Below are 14200 nucleotides of genomic sequence, written 5' to 3'. Positions count from 1 at the left end.
TTCTGATGTAACTTGCCTCACTTGCTGTGGCAGCAGCAAATACACAGCCAGGGGGTGGGAGCTATATTTAACTGTGGATGGGGAGATAACTGTTTATTGCACTCCAGTGTGAAGTCTCGTCATGTGTCTGCAGACAACAATAATTGGACCTCAGCTTGTTCTCCATTTTGTGTCATTCATGTTTAACCAGCTTCGTTTATGCTCATTTATTTATTCAATTGAGTAGATAGTGAGAAGTGACTGATTTAATTGGGGTAATATACTGGCTATGCATTTTCTGCTCTCTCTTGAAATCTGAGTTCTTATATACTGTACACATGGACAATGTGCATACAATGCATATATTGCATGGTTTTTCACATATGTTGAATGTTGTGTATTCATATATCCTAATACGTTTAAGTCATATATTAGATCTGGAAAGAGTGGAAGATTAAAATCTGTATTCAGAGAAAGAAAGGGAAGAGATATAGATCTAAACAGGGAAGTTTGCTATATTTCTTGTAAGCAAATGGTTACATGGAATTAAATCTGGCTAGTGTTACATAGCAAGTTACTTGCTGCTAAATTTAACTACATTTCTTTTCTTGCCAAATTTAGGGCTACTATGGTAATTGTGGTAGAGGAAAAAATTGCTACTATAATTATATAGTTTTGCTTCATGGTACAAAAAAAAGAGATGTCTGAGATGTCAAAAGGCTCAAGTTTCATCTACTGTATGAAACACCAAAACAGTATTTTATGCCTGAACATGCAGTACATCATATGGCCAAAAGTATGTGACCATCACATCCATATGTGCCCATTCCAAAACCATGGGCATTAACATGGAAGTCCCCCCTGCCTTTTACTGTGATAAAAAGCCTTCACTCTTCTGTGAAGGCTTTCCACTAGATTTTGGAACGTGGCTATTGAGATTTGTGCTCATTCATTCACAAGAGCATTAATGAAGTCAGGCACTGATGTAGGGCAAGAAGGCCTGGGCCATGTTGGCATTCCAACTCATCCTAAAGGTGTTCAGTGGAGATGAAATCAGGGTCAGGCCACTCTTTCACCTCAACCTGGAAAAGGTACTGGAAAAGGTGGAAAAGGTACTGGCCAGGTTCAACCCTGCTTAGCTTCAGTGGGACACCAGGCAAGAACTGAAGGTTGATATGGCTCTGGCATCTGATGGTGTGCACATACTTTTGGCCATTTAGTGTGAATATGCTCCTGTAATTTAAATTCTTGCATGATATAAATTTACTCTTTCATGTTAGCTATTGGAATATACAATTTACACTCAATGATCACTTTATTAAGAACACTATACTAACACTGAGTAGGGCCTCCCTTTGCTTTCAAAACAGCCTCAATACTTCACATGGCATGGATGCCACAAGATGTTGTTGTATTCATTTGTGATCCTGGTCCTTGTTTACATGTTAAATTCCTGCAGATTTTTACAGTGCACTTTCATGCGGTGAATCTCTCGTTCTATTGGATTCAGATCCGGTGACTGGGAAGGCCACTGAAGAACTCATGGTCATGTTTATGAAACCAGTTTGAAACGACTTTTGCTTTGTGACATGGTGCATTATCGTGCCGGTAGTAGTCATTAGAAGATGTGCAAAACTTTTACATTTGGTGAATTGTTTCCAGCTCTGCTTTTTGAGCTACAGATTCAGTCAAGCCTTCAATCTGTCTTACTGCATCCATCATCCCTGATCACTGAAAATTGCAGCAGTGTGTAGTTCTCTAATCTATTTTCTCTATGAGTGTCTGTAAAATAGCAATTCACGCAGAATATTTAATGGTTTCAGAATAGATGGCCACTCTGTGCATTTAAATAGCTGACCCTCTAGCAGTGCAGCACAAATGATGAAGTGCAAATGGAGACTTTAAAGCATTCCTGTTGGGTTTTGCACAGTATTGCAGGAGGCTCCATCATAGTAATTGTTAAATGTGATGGCAATAGATTTACATTTGTTGGACTGAAATGGACATTGTAAGTGACAATGGAGAACTTTGAGCTATTCGAATTTCATTATTATGCATTTTCTGCAATCTTTATCAGGATCTATAGCCATAGACATGCTTACCAAAGGCAAGTCCCTAATCAAAACCCAAGTATACAAGCCAAGGTAAAAATCATAAAATTCCAATGATGGTACAAATGAGCAAGATAGTACTGAGCGTTTTGATACATTTTTTAAAAACTCTTTTCTCTAAGCAAACTTTTTGAAACAGTTCTTAACGCATGCTCTCTGCATTATCCTGTACTAAAATAGATTATTGGTAGGCTGTTTTTTTTTTACTTGTGTCTTATTCCTGCATATAAATGAAAAATTTTTATAGCAGAGCATGGTGTAGCGTCTCGTTGGTCTAAGGTGTGAGCAGAGCATGGTGGCCTGTTTCATCGGCCTCTGACTGAAACATGTCTTGGTAGGCCGTCTAGTCGGCCTCGGGCAGGAACAGGACTTGATAGTCTATCTCATCGGCCTCTGACTGGAATTTGGCATGGTAGGCCATCTCGTTGGCCTCTGGCGTGAACAGCAATTGGTAGGCTGTCTCATCGGCCTCTGGTGTCAACAGGACTTGGTAAGCCGTATCGTCAGCCTCTGGTGTGAACAGGACTTGGTAGGCTGACGAACAGGAACAGGAACTGAACCTGGGAGGTCGCCTCGTTGACCTCTATCAGGATCATGTCTGGATAGACCACTTAATCGGTCTCACACCGAGACTCAGGAGATGAGGTTGCCATGTTGACCTCTGGCTGGAGCTCTGCAAGGTAGACCTCCTCGCAGGTCTCACACTGGGGCTCAGGAGATGAGGTCGCCATGTTAATCTCTGGCTGGAGCTCTGCATGGGAGACCTCCTCGTGGGTCTCACACTGGAGCTCTGGGGTTGAGGTCACCACATTGACCTCTGGCTGGAGCTAGGCTCTGGAGGCCGCCCTGTCTGCCTGCTCATAGTAGAAGGTGAATGGCGGGGCAGGCTAATCTGACAGGCTGCCCCCTCCAAAAGATTTTCCAGGTCAGATTTGAATTCTGGACTCCTGAATACCATCAGAAATAGTCCCACATACTGAGTAATGTTATTAAGTCCACTAGATCCTTTGGCCACTAGAATCTCTGCCCACTGGTGGGCTGGGTCGAAGAGCCAGAACAGCATGAACCCCAGCCACTGCTTCTCATTGGGCCTAGGGTCCTCCAGGCTGGCAAAATATAACTGTCAGTCCATGAGAAAATACTCAGAATAACCAAAAGAACCCATCATACAGGTCCGGGAGATCAATGGCAGTCCACTGGGGAAACTGGATCGCATCAATGCCTGGCACGGTTTTCCTAGTTACCCTGTCATGAGGTCTCCTCTGATTTCCTGCTGCATCCACGGTGTAGGCGAAGTATTCTGTCATGTAATGGGGATATTGGAGATGGATGCAAGTGAAGATAAAGCTTTTATTTAAGAGACGGGCAGACATATTGGACTCAAAAGACAAAATACGTTGTCATAAAACAATCGAGCAGTCAGGCATTCGGCAAACGTGCATAAACAGGGCTCAGACTAGAAACAAGAAAACAAGGCCAGAATCAAACACAAGGGCAGAATTAAACAAGGACAAGGAAAGGATTGGTATGGCTCTAGCAGCAAAACACAAACACGATACTTCGCCCTGAACAGAGACACACAAGGGGTTTAAATAATTAATGAAATCAAAGTGGGAATTGAGAACAGAGGAGACACTTAGGAAATAGCCAATAACATAACAGGGGCAGAGACAGGATAGAAACCAATACAAAACAAACGTGGCAAAAGTAAACAGTCACTGAAAACCACTGTCACACTTCGGGCAGTTCATACGCGCTAAATTCTCCGGCACACAACGCAAGGGGAAATCCATAACACTCATACTGCTAGGTAGGTGAACACTTAATCCCTAACTTGCCTCTTAACTAACCCCTAATTTGTCCCCCACTTATATATTTTTAAAAAGAAACATTCTACACTTACACACCTCTACTCTGTGCACTTTGCTTCTCTAGAACTCAATTAAAAATCTTGTATGTTAGCATTACTTGTATTGTCCTCCACTTGATGTATCGCTTTGCTTGTATTTCCTCATTTGTGGGTCACTTTGGATAAAAGCATCTGCTAAATGAATAAATGTAAATGTAGGTTAGGGTTTGAAATTTGATTCAGTTTGGAGAAATTGATTTCTATTACTCAAATGGTTTGAATAGATCAGACATTAACAAAGTGGGGGAAAAAAATACAACATATCACTAACACAAACTACTGCTGCTTAAAATTGTTGCAGACACCAGCAGGACCATTTAAGTTGCAGCAAGCAAACAAAAGGCTTATATAGGCTGAATGGAGCAACATGTGTAACTGATTACAAAAGGGCCTAAGTGTTAACAAGACCAGGAAACAATGACCAAATATGGAAAGAGAAACATCAAGAAGATCAATAAACATCTGTGAACAATATGGGTAGCCATAGGTATAAAAACTAGGTTGGATTAAAGACTAAAATAATCAGATAAATTTTAGTAATAAACACTACTTGTATTGTTCTCTGCTAGATATATCGCTTTGCTTGTACTTTTCTCATTTGTTAGTCGCTTTGGATAAAAGCATCTGCTAAGTGAATCAATGTAAATGCAATAAAGCAAAGATAAGTACAATCCCAAATCCAATGATGCTTGAGAATGCCAGGGATGCTTGTTTGATACTTGGGAAATTCACCATTTTATTTGTAATTGAAAGGGACACAGGGCGTTAAAGCAACTAAATTCTACAATTTACTATTCTAACTTAGCTTTTAGATCAAACACATTGTAGTAGCAAGCTTTGTAGACTTTATATCCCTCTCTCCTTTTCTCTCTGTAGACATATTCAGGATCAATCCCATCCACTATCATGGTTATTTTTCTTTTTACCTGCTCATGATATTTTCTATTCAACATAATTAGCTCTAAATCCCAAAATATAAAAATAGTCATTTGAACCATAATGACCCTGACCAGAATACAGCGAATAATGAATAAGTAAAGCCCACTATACACCAGATGTGTTAAGAGAGGGGAAAAATATAAAGTCTGCAAGCTTGCTTATATAACCTTTCCATGAATTGAGTTGTGTGGGAGTGAGCAGCTTTTCCTGCTCACATAAGCTTCTCACTATCAACTCCAAAGCTTTGATACTTTCTATAACTACATTAATTCCCTAGATGTGTAACAGGGTTGAATGAAAGCCTGAAGAAAATATACGCTATATAGCGAGTTAAGGTAACTTACCAATGTTCAAATGAATGGTCTTTCACAGCATGTCATTTGTGTCAATTTAATTTTTACATTTGTTTTTTATTACATTTTTTAATGAAATGCAGTTGACCTCATGAACTTGTGAACTGCTCAAAGCAACAACCACTCAAACAACATACCTAATACCTAAAACCAAGATAGTGCTTGTAAATCATTAGTGTATCACATCCAAACTAAAGTATTCTGTTTTACATTATCTTCTCAATATAAACATTAGATACAAATAAATTGCTCAGGCAGATAATATGGTGGCTCAATCTCACATTGCAGCTTAACATGACATTGATTTTTAAACCCAGTTCAGTCACTGTGTGTATTCACCCTTAGTTTCGTCTCAGTAAACAATGTCCTAACAGGCATGTGAATGGCAGAGGTGATAGGACTGTCCAAGGGTAAAGCTTCCCAAGTCTCATTACTCAGTGGTGCAGAGGTCAGTGTTAATGAATAATTCACCAGCATGTCCTCCACCTACTCTGGGGTCACGTGAATGACATCACTCAGGGAGAATGTAAAAGGTGCGAGGACGAAAGAGTGCAGGCTTGGTTCGCACTCTCTCTTCCTCTCTCTCTACAGCATGACGTGATTAGATTAATTAGAGTTGCGAGAGAGGAGCAACGTGTGACACAGCAGGCCATGGAGCGAAGATGAGGCATTTCTTTCATTCCACCATCGATCTGCTCTCTACTTACTGTCACCCCGCTCTCCTCTCTCTCAGTCTCTCACAACACTCTCCAGCAAACACTCTTTCTTTCTAGACAGCATGATCCATTCACTGGAACTGATTGAATTCTTTTAGACAGATGTTACTTATACACCTGTGCAGTGGCTCCTTCCGTCTGTACAATTTTTACACTTTTCCCCTCATTCCTGCTCCTCATATTTGTACTCTCTCTCTCTCTCTCTCTCTCTCTCTCTCTCTCTCTCTCTCTCTCTCTCTCTCTCTCTCATACTTTCTCTGTCTCCTTTTTGTCTGAACACTATCACTGGACTTTTAATTCTCTTTTTTTTCCTCATATCTGATTGTACACATAAAGCTCATATTTGAGAGACAATCCTTTTTCCCATCAATAAAACATACAAACTTGCAGCACAAACCGTCCTGACAAAGATTATTTGCTCTGGTGGTCAGCTGATAGCTTGTCCGCTGATAGCTTGATTGGGACAAGAAAGTTACAGTGGGGGAAATAAGTATTGAACACGTCAATATTTTTCTCAGTAAATATATTTCCAATGAGGCTATTCACATGAAATTTTCACCAGACATCAGTATTAACAAGAAATCTGGAAATATAAAGAATTCACCATATTAAAGTCCATAAACAAAGTTATGTGTTGAATGACACATGAAAAAGTATTGAACACACTATGAAAAAGCAGTTCTCCAAGGCAAATTAAGGCAAGGAACCAGCTAAAATCCGTAAGAAATTATACCCCCTATCTGTGCAAATTAATATCAGCTGGGTTAGTAAATTGATGGTCTATAAAAAGCTTTTCGTTACCAAGGTGTCACACAAGAAACATCTCATGATGGGTAAAAGCAAAGAGCTCTCCCAAGACCTTCGGAACCTTATTGTTGCAAAACATATTGATGGAATCGGATACAGACGTATTTCAAAACTTCTGAATCCTCCGGTAAGCACCATTAGGGCCATTATCCGCAAGTGAAAGCAACATCACTCTGTCATCAACCGGCCACGCACAGGAGCTCCTCGCAAGATTTCTGGCCAGCAAGTCACAGAGAAAATGATAGGCAATGCACTCCACTGCTCACGTCACCCCGCAAGACTCTATTACTAAAGAAAGGGCATGTCACAGCTCGTTTAAAGTTTGCTACAACTCATTTGGACAAGCATGTGATATAGTGGGAGTGTGCACTCTCATCAGACGAGAGCAAAATATTACTTTTTGGCTCTCATACTAAACACCATCTTGCAGAAGAAATGGCACTACACATCACCCTAAAAACACTATACCAACAGTGAAGTTTGGAGGTGGAAGCATCATGGTGTTGGGCTGTTTTTCATTGCATGGTACTGGCAGACTTCATATAACTTCATATAATTGAAGGTACGATGAATGGAGCCCTTTACCAGGAGATTCTTGAGAAGAATCTGCAGCCATCCACCAGGATGATGATGAGACGTGGGTGGACCTTCCAGCAGGACAACGATCCAAAGCATGCAGCAAAGAAAACTCTCAGTTGGTTTCAGAGAAAAAAAAAAATGAAGGTCTTAGAATGGCCCAGTCAATCACCTCACTTGAATCCTATTGAATGAGATTTAAAGACAATTGTGTTTAGACGAATGGGCCAAAATCACACCTGAATACTGCAGCCAATTCATTTCTTTATAGAGGAAGCGTCTTGAAGCTGTCATTACAACCAAAGACTTCTCCACTAAGTATTAAATAAATTTCAGTTTCAGTCTGCGTGTTAATTTTTTAAAAACTTTTTTCCTGTGTCATTCCACTTTATTACACATAACTTCATGTGTGGATTTCTTGACTTAATACCAAAGTCTGGTGCAAATTTCATGTGAATAGCCTCTTTAGAAATATATTTACTGAAAAAAATGTTGACTGTTGAACAATGATTTATGCACATACACAATAAAAAAAAAAAACTGTTCTCATTTTGGTTATATGTCTCATCTTAGACCATATATAATAAAAAGTGGTTAGTGTTACACATATTTGCTGTCATTAGTGGTGTGTGTACTTAGAAAATTAAGCAGATATGGTTGCTGTACCAATGTAAGAGATAGGGGCAGTGTAACACAATGTGATGCAATATCAGCAGTTTGCAAACTATAGCTTGTGTCTTGAATGCATGTATAGCATACTATACATTTATTTTTATATACAGCTACATGCGTTTTTACTTAATATCCTTGCAATTGTGTTTCATATAGGAACCAATCTGATACTTCCATGAAAATACTTCTACTCACTCATTCATCTTTAGAAAGCACTTTATCATGGTGGATCTGAAACCCTATCCCAGGAACACTGGATAAGGAATACATGGGACGCCAGTTTATCACAGGCCACCATGCATACACACATACACAACATGGGTCAGTTTAGCATAGTCAAACCAGCTATTAGCATGTTTTGGGATGGTGGGAGGAAACCAGAGAACCCACAAGAAACCCACGTAGACATGGTCAGAACATGTAGAAGTATGCACAAACAGTACCCCAAGCACAAACCAAAGACCTGGAATCTGTAAGGTAGCAACACTACCCATGGGTAAAGGTTTGTGGACAAGTAACCACACCTAGATGTGATTTTTGAACATCTCATTCCAGATATAGTCCCCCTTTGCTGTTATAATAGCCTTCACTCTTTTGACAAGCTTTCTACTACATTTTGGAACATAACAGTGGGTATTTGCCCTTTCAGCCGCAAAAGAGTTAATGAGGTCAGGCAAGGATGCCTGGGGTACAGCTGGCATTCCAGTTTATTCCTAAAGGTGTTCCGTGGGGTTGAGGTCAGGGCTCTGTGTAGACCACTTGAGTTCTTCCAATCCAACTTTGGCAAACCATGTCTTCCTTGGCCTTGCTTTGTGCACAGTGGCAGTTTGACCTTTAAGTATTATCCATAGTTGTTGTCAATAGTCATTACTGTCATCTGAGGCAAGGTTTAAGATAGGGCTGCAACTAACGATTATTTTGATAATCCATTAGTCCGTCAATTATTTCTTCGTTTAATCGATTAGTTGGATTAAAAGGCCAGTTTTTATTTTTTGTATTTTTTCGAAAAAACATCTATCTAAACATTTATCACGTTTGTCACATTCTGCCCAATGTTGTCCTTCAAACATTGTCCAAATTGAAGGCTATGAAAAAGGTATTAAATGTATCTATGTGGGCTCTGCTATACATTGTGCAAAGGATTTTTTTTTCTAAATATTAACATATTTTGAAAACAAAAAAAAATAATACAAAACTGATTGTCCACAAGCTTTAAAGCAGACATTAAATCACTATAATAAAAATGTTAAAAAAAGAAAAACAAAAGCACAAACTAAGTGTTAACTGGTAAGAGGTTGAATGTTCTGCAATAACACACACATTCACTCATCTGAACCCAGTAACATGTTACTTTATTCTGTAAATGTATGACACTTCTTACATTTATATACAATTACATGTTATAACCCCATTACAGTTACCGCTCTCATAAAAACACAATTACGTTTGTTTCTAAATATAGCCTCAAACAACATATTTGATCAAAATTAATATTTTAATCCGAGTTATTGTGCTTCCTTTCTATTGTGTGCTGTTTGATTGATTGATGCGCGTGCGTAGACTCGCGATCATTCAGTGAATTTTAATGGAGACTCAGTTGCTGTCAGGACAAGCCTTTATGTAAAATGGAAATACTGGCATGAATTTCTAACATTTACAGATAAGGATATAAAGATAAAAATGTCATTTCTGCGCTGAAAAAGACATGTCTGGAACACATTAAACGGCACATGTGTCATGTTTCGTGGCGCAACGGAGATAAAGTAGGATGCAAGTGCAGGTTGAACAACAGTTTTATTTACAGAGGGACATGCAGGCAAATCCAAAACGTGATCCAAAAACGGAATCCAGTAACATGCAAGGTTCAGGCGATCGGCAAACAGGCATAAACGAGGCAAGGCAGGAATCAACGTCGTGGTCTCGGGATAAAGGGTCGATATACCAAACATGAAACATAAACAGCAGCGAGGGACTGGTAGCGGGGAAACCAGCGTGAACTTAACAAACGAAACTAAACATGAAACATGACATGAACTAAGACTCTGAATAGAAACAGGAAACTGTGGTTCTCTATCGTAAGGACTCTAAACTAATCGACTATAACTCATTCAACATTCCGCGCTGTGTGCTGGGAGGCGCACGGTATATATGCAGAGATAATCAGCCTCGTAATGGCTGACGGCTGAGGACGATTCAGACACACGTGAGACTACAACCAATGACAGAACGGGGAGGAGACATGACAGAAACATAAACAAATGCACGTGTAGAAATGTCACGATTGTCCACAAGGGAAAAGCAGGTGCTCGCGCACCTGCTCGTGCACACGTGCTCACATGCTCCACAGCGCGCTGCATAAAGGGGAACTCGTATCAACATGCATCTGTCACAGCATCTGACACGACAAGCCATGTTAATACACTTACGAGTTTGTTTGAAGCTCTTGATATAAAACATTCTCATGTTTTGGACAACCTGAATTGTGCACTTTTCCCACAGCAGCTCACTCTGTGACCTCCGCTGTTGATCAGATGTTTTTTATTCATAGAAATGCATTTTTCACCATTGTGAAATGACGTCATTGATGGGTTTATCCACAGTGATGTCACAGACCCAAATATTCGATAATGAAATTCGTTGTCGAGTATTGTAATTATTGATTATTATCGATTTTTTTGATTAGTTGTTGTTGCCCTAGTTTAAGACAACACGCATGCTAGAAGAGTTGCTGGTATCTCTTACATTTAACAGCCGATTCCATACCAACTCCTGACAGTCAGGGTTTTTTCAACCATTATAATACCCCCTAGTGGATATCATGTTAAACCATCCAGATGTACAGATGTTTGAAGGTGCGCTGCTTCATACCAGCAGACGAGGCAGCTTAAAAATTATGATGTTTCTAACATATAAGGCGATGCTGCATCTTGGCATTAACCAAGCCCAGGTGCAGGAAAAAGGAACGATGGAGTGATCCATCCCTTCTTTCTCTCCCTTGCTTTATTGCCAGCTTCATTTGCCCAAGGATAGATATCCATCCTAATTATTGTCTATTGTAGCCATACTGGATATATCTGTAGGCTGTGTATTTTAGGCTAAACCAACATTTACTGTGTAAAATACATACCAATTAGAGGTCAATTTTCTGGTGGTGTGTAACATCCTGCAATCTTCAATCCCTCATGTGTGAATAGGACAGTACTGTATGCAGGTGAGTGTGCACATGTATGTCTGTATGTGCATAAATGAATGTTCTTCAATCAGAATGAGAGACATTCAGTAAACAGCAGGAAGTGAAGGCATAATTAAGGCAAGTGGATGAGTGTATCAGCCTGGCAGAGATAGACAAACCAAATGAGAATTTGTTTAAATGGTGCAGGTTGGATAAAAGTAAATAATTACTGAGCTTAGTGTGTATACTTGCCCTCACTACAGCAGCCCTCACCTCCCAAGCTTCCATTTTGGGTGACACACTGGAACTAAGCTCAGCAGAGCCTACGGCTGCCCCAAACCAGCTTTTAAATCACTCTTGGGCTATGATTTACTAAGATCCCAAATAACAAGCACTACTGTGCGTGTGCAAGGGAATAAATTCCCAGCACAAATAGTGTCTGTGATTTGGAAAGAAAAATTGTGTGAATTATGTCCCATGTGATGTTGGGGTAGAAAACCATTAGTTTTTTATTTCCGCAGCAAGTTCAAATACTAAGAGACTTCTGGAAAGGTCAACCTGGAACTAATAATTGCACATCCAGTATACCAGCAGTTGAAAACTGAGACGAGTTAAAAAACTTTACAAAATTAAAAATTATGTATTCTTTCTTTAAGGGACATCAACTTAAACCTGTTTAAATGCTGTTTACATCAGAGGTGTAAATGTGCAGTGAATAATATGAAACTTTCTCATGGTTATATTGTCATCATTTTAAGAGTACTTTTGACCATTTTGAGATGTCAGTGCAAAATCTTGATAAACCTTCTCATTATTAAAACCTAGCCATATATCATTCTGTCTTGATACAGCAGAAATGGACTTCTGCAAATTGAATACCTGCATTTTGGCTATATTCATTTGCACACACAATAGCTAGACCAGCAGTCTTTTACACTTTAAGGTAGAAATGTCCCAAATTGCATATCGATTAAAGCAAATACACATCACATGCTATTTTGCTCATTTGCAAGAGTTAGTAAATCAGCATACACATATTCTGCTGGTGTTATAAAGCTGTGCAAGTTTGTAAATTAGGACCTAAAGTTTCATGAAATGCATGCTTACTACACAGATCTAGTAATGAAATATGAAATTTGTATAGCAATCTGTTCAGCAAAACCATTCCAACTTTCATGTACCATTCTGTTTCTAAAGATTTATAATTAGCCTACTAGACATAGCTTCCATGTATCAGCCTTTTGCAATAATTTCATTAGCCTATCACATACTGTATTTGAATGTTAAAGGATTTTTAAAATGATTGATTTATATTAGACTGTGAGGGAAGCAGGACTTCGAGCATAGCCTTTGCTATGAATGCACATTTTTTGAGATTTATATTGTGCTTGGTCAACAGGTGTTTTACTAAATTGCTCACATTACCTCACTTTCAAGCAAATGTATTATTGCAATTCTGACACCAGGTGTTCTTGACATCCACGCCTTCGATCATTTTATTTTCATCGTTATTCCTTGTGTGTAGGCGAACACCTCTGAAGTTATGAGTTCTTGGCTGTAAATCTATTGTACAACTATGCCCCTCGAGGAAGCTCTGGAGCAAAGAGAGGATGGGGATTTCATAAATTAGATATTCTCAAGTATCAACTGCAAAACCATTACTGTCTGACCTTATATACTCTACATTTTATATATGTAAAACTGGTTTTCACTCAGAACAAGGTCCTGGGGGAAATTTATACTCCTACATAAGAATGTATCTTATGGTGGACATTGCTTGGTAAGCAATCAGTCATGTATTAGCAGGTAATTGGTGCATCAGCCTTACTTCCCACCTTACCATAATTAATTAAAGTGAATTGTGCTTCAGCAAATTCAACTTTTAATATTTTGTGCTTTCTTTCAATGTATCCTAATGGCACTATCTGTATCAGTTTAGTGCTCCAATTAGCCATATTGGACCCAAGTGGTAAGCATGAATATAATCCAGATGTACTACATACACCATGTTGGCATTGTCAACTTCAAAAGAGCTGATGCACCATTTTTTATTCTGACAACTCTTGCGCACCAGTCCCATTGCCTTATGGGATAGCACAATATCCACAGTGTCCAGTGGTTCCATATTGCAGAATCGAGGCGGAAGCATCAGGTCATTCGGATATTTCTTGCCTACTGTTTCATGAATATTGAGAATTCGGACATACTACTCCTTTGCCCTACTGCTTTTCACCTACTGTATAGTAGGGTGGTAGGTATATTCGGACGGAGCCCAGGTTGTCCATGCATCCATGTGTCCATTTGGCTGTCTCTCTGTCTGACCATCCATGTTTGCCTGTCAGGATTCTCAATATCTCAAGACCAGTTTGACCATTTATTAGTCCTGCTCATGCTGTTATTTTTGTTTCTACCTGCCTTTTATTTGAGAATTTACTTGGTTCTGTTTCTTAAAATAAATGCCTGATTTACAACCCAATGACCTTGCCAGGCAGTTACTAAGGGTGAATGAATGAATGCTGTAAATGCATCGCATGCTCATAAATATAGTCTTTATTTATCCCGTAAGCTTCATATCTGACAGCTTGCTCACTCCCACATGAAAGTAAAATCCTCGCTATCCAGAGTTTTGGTACCGTTTAGAGTAGCAGTCATTTGGCAAACCTGCTGGTCAGCTTGAGCTAAACACAAAAGTGTGAGAAAACTGGACTGTTTTTGTCTACTGTATTGTTTTCTATTATGTAAGTGTCTGTTCACAGCTACTTTCACAAAAGCCTACACTATTTTTCCTGCTGGCCCTTGGTACTGATTGGGGTCAGGGTGGGAGATCAGAGAGAAAAAGAACAGCATTTTCTTCCTAAACTTCAAACAGGTGGACATTCAGTTGAAACCCCAAGGATGGATCATGTCTCACTCACCATTATTATATAAGGGATTTCATGGGAAAAAATAACACCACAAATTGAAAG

At 39.3% G+C, this 14200-nt stretch overlaps 1 protein-coding gene across 5 annotated transcripts in view; it reads left to right on the top strand.

Moving 5' to 3' along the window:
• Positions 1-14200, top strand: part of cadm2a (cell adhesion molecule 2a) — a 435685-nt gene that overhangs the window by 112342 nt on the left and 309143 nt on the right. Inside the window, exon 1 of one of the 5 annotated variants that reach the window (XM_053686620.1) lies at positions 3796-3900. The exons of the other annotated variants lie outside the window; for them this stretch is intronic. The gene's annotated coding sequence lies outside the window, so the exon portion shown is untranslated. Of the gene's footprint in view, positions 1-3795; positions 3901-14200 lie in introns of those variants that run through there. 5 annotated transcript variants of the gene reach the window in all.

This window comes from Ictalurus punctatus, chromosome 16 (genome assembly GCF_001660625.3).
Source record: "Ictalurus punctatus breed USDA103 chromosome 16, Coco_2.0, whole genome shotgun sequence".
In the NCBI taxonomy this organism is placed as follows: domain Eukaryota; kingdom Metazoa; phylum Chordata; class Actinopteri; order Siluriformes; family Ictaluridae; genus Ictalurus; species Ictalurus punctatus.
The sequence above is the reverse complement of the archived record's forward strand: the minus strand, read 5'-3'. Positions and strand labels throughout refer to the sequence as shown.